Here is a 3794-nt window from a genome sequence, read left to right on the forward strand (position 1 = left end):
CGGTCAGTGAAGGACGAGCTGTCTCACACAGCCTCCAGCTGTCAGGCCCTCCAGATTGCAGAGGGTTCCTGCAGAGGCCGGAGGTCATGCCCTTTCCCAAGCATGGGTTGGGGGTGGGGACATCCAGTGACCCCGCAGGAGGAGAAGGCCTGGTCATCCTAGTCAGCTCCAGGCATCTCTGAGAGCCTCCTGCTGGGTGGGCAGAGGATGTGGGGCTCGAGTTGCAGTTGGAGTCTCCCTCTGCCCAAGCCTGCCTCGACTCCTCCTCCTCCAGGTGTTGGTCTCAGGGCAACCTGCATGCTTGTCCAGAGCCCGACCTGACGTATTTCCCTCCCTTTCTAGCTCTTCTCCAATGACTCAAGTGGTAAAGAACCTGCCTGCCAATGCAGGAGACGTAAGAGATATGGGTTCGATCTCTGGGTCAGGAAGATTTCCTAGAGGAGGAAATGGCAGCCCCACTCCAATATTCTTGCCTGGAGAATCCCATGGACAGGAGGAGCCTGGTGGGCTTTAGTCCATGGGGTCACAAAGAGTAGGACATGACTGAGCACACGAGCAAGCAAGCCTCCCTCTCTCTGTTGTGCCATGTGTCAGAATGCCCTTCCTTTTTGAGAACGGATAATAGTCTATCCTTAAACCATGGATGGCATCGTGGACTCAATGGACATGCATTTGAGCAATCTCCGGGAGACAGTGAAGCAAAAGGAAGCCTGGCATGGTGCAGTCCAAGGGATTGCCAAGGGTTAGACACGACTTAGGGATGGAACAATAGTCCATCGTATAAGCCACACTTTGTTTATCCATTTATCCATCAATGGACAGTGGAATTGCTTCCACTTTTGGCTATCATGAATGATGTTGCTATAACCAAGAGTATAACCATATTTCTTCAAGACCTTCCTTTCAATTATTCTGGATATCTACCCAGGAGTGGAAGTGCTAGATCCTGTGGTAATTCTTTTCACTTTTTGAGCAACAGCCACATTGTTTTCCATGGCATCTGCCCTGTTTTACATTCCTACCAACAGGGCAGGAATGTTTCACTTTCACCAAAGTGAAAACAAAGGTTTCACTGTCTCCACACCCTCACCAACAATTGTTATCTTATTTTTTCTCATAGCAGCCATCCTAATGGGTGAGACTTCACTGTGTTTTTTAATTTATGTTTCTTTAATAATTAGTGCACCTTGCAGTATTTTTACACATTCATAGGATAAACTTTTTATAGTTTATAAGCCCCACTTACAGAATGGATGGGGACATCTGATGTAATACAGAAGGGGAATTTTCAATCACATCAGCATTTAACTTTAAAAATAGAACAGGAATCCAGATTCCTTACCAATACCCTTAAAATCCTGACCTATTTGTATTTTTCAGCCATCACAATGGGACCTTTTCCAGATACCTATCTGGTCTGTACTGAAACCCACCTTCAGAGACAGTTTCTTGCTGCACACAGAGAGAGCACCCCTAGAAAATGGTGGTTTCTACCACACCCAGGAGTGTGAATGCCCTACAGTCATCCGCTCAGGGAATTTAAAGAGCTTTGCAAGTAGCAGGTGGCCACCTGAAAACCTTTGAGCAGATTCTCCTTGCTTATTGGCTAAAGAGGAACCCTGAGAATACTCAGCGGTGTCTGGGGGCACCAGTGCTTCCTATAACTTATCTCCCAAAGGTCTGTATATGGTTCTAGATATTTCCTGCTGATTCCTCTTAAAGTGGCAGGAACTCGCTGGACACGGTGTCATGCGGACCAACAGACACAGACTTGCTGTATCACACACAGATTTTTCTCAGACCAAAGCCGCTGAAATATAACTTGCGATCCCTTCTAAATCCTGAGACGTGTTCAGCCTGGAACTGTCCCCAGAGCCAGGTGTCTGTGACCCTGTTTTTGCATATCATCACCAGTTTCTCCCATGTGCCTTTAATAAATGCAGACGCACACTACCTCTTGTTCTCTTTTGCATCCAGAAGGCTGCTGATTCCACGAGTTTCCAGCTCTGCTTCACAGTCCCTTTAGTCTCATGCCAATGTCACACCCACTTCACGATGGACGCCCTGTCCTCTTTCGATTCTGACCGTTCTTCTCTGCTTTCCACTTCTCCCTCTGGAAATCACCTTTGCAACCTATTCCTCATTTCCAATTCCCAACAGTCACCAAACAGACAGATGTAACAGATAAGTGAGTTGCCCGTCATCATAAACGCCACTCCCTGCCCCGCCCTGTCTCCCTGGCTTTGCTAAGTGCATTATGGAAAAAACTGGCTGTACAACCAACAAAGATGGATTTCCTGTTGACTTCCATTAGCGCTTGATGAATTTTGAACTTTTGGGAAACCCGCTTGAAATAGGAATGCCTGGTACTTTTTGTGAAGTAAGAGTGTGAATATAAAATAGTGATGCTGACTTCATCATCCACGCATGACAATTAGTTCTGAGCCTGAAAGGTGGGTTTTGTCCCCATAGTGGTCTGCCTACCTCTTCAACTCCCAGCATCAGACTTTCAAACCCATTTCCATCCGGAAGGTACAAAAGTACAAAAATGAGTCTACTTAAGAACCAGCTTAGTTTATAAAACCCAGAGCAGCTTCTTACTTGGTTTCCCTAATTCTGTGACCTGAGGAAGTTACTTGTGTGTTGAAAGGAACACACTGTCCTGGAGAAAAATTCTCTCTGAGGAAATCGCGTTTAGCATTAATTCAATGGGCGTTTAGCCCACAGGCTCTGCTGTGCTCATCTTAACTGTACTCATCATCACTCATTTCTGCCTGTCCCTTTCCTGCTCAAAGAGTGGTTCTTGGTTGTGTGCACTTGTGGCTCTCAATTCCGATTTCATCTGGACGAGACTATCTGGTTCTGTCACCTGATTTCCCACAACTCTTTGGAAAGTTAGTAATCTCTCTTTGCCTCAATTTCCTTCTGTAAAGTGGGTGGTAATGCCATCAGGGCTTAGAGCAGTCCCAGCCCCATGCTGGCATCTAGAATATGCTGGCTCTCCGCATCAGAAGTAAATGACCGTCACCTCACTCTCCCTTGCCACAATGCCCTCCTCTGTTCTGTAACTCATGATGGCCCATGATTCTCAGATGAGCAATTAGAGAGGGGGTGCCTTCAGAACCTCTGGAGCTGAAAACACACTCAGATGTTCTGATCCAACCCCCTAGGGAGCACCCTCCCGCCTTCCACCCCCACGGACATTCCCCCATGAGCATCACTTGAATGCCTCCTGTTCAGATACGTGTCCTGAAACTTGGTCGATGGTGTAGACCATGCCTGGCCGGGTAAGAGGGGAAGGCTGAGGAGGGGAGTCTGAGGAGGCAGAAAAGCCGCAGACGCAGTCTGGGCTTGTAGGTCGGTGTTACCAGATCTTCTAATTTTTCCAGCAAAGCTAAAATACAAAACTGGGTTTTTATGTGAAATTGCCTACATTTTATATGGGAGGGGATTTAAAAAGTTATATTTGAAATAAAATTTTAAAAGAGCCTTGGGGGTCATTAGGCCAAACACAAATAGATCAGACTGAGAAACTCCAACTGGTAACCTCTGGCCTTTACAAACCTCTGTTTCTTCCAGAGAGTTCCTGAGCCCAAGCAGAAATGACAATGTTTGAGTCAAAAAGACTTCTGACTCTTGTTAACAGAAGCGAACACTGATTTCCAACAAAGTGAAGGTCATCTAAGCTGCAGCAAAAGGGGCCAGACTGAGCTTCATCCCCCATGGCCCCCACTCCACCACGCAAGAGACTCCCAGTCCAGCCTCCCTCAGGGAGAAGCCGGGGCCATTGTCGA

This window comes from Bison bison, unplaced genomic scaffold, assembly GCF_000754665.1.
Source record: "Bison bison bison isolate TAMUID 2011002044 unplaced genomic scaffold, Bison_UMD1.0 scf7180017864180, whole genome shotgun sequence".
In the NCBI taxonomy this organism is placed as follows: Eukaryota; Metazoa; Chordata; class Mammalia; order Artiodactyla; family Bovidae; genus Bison; species Bison bison.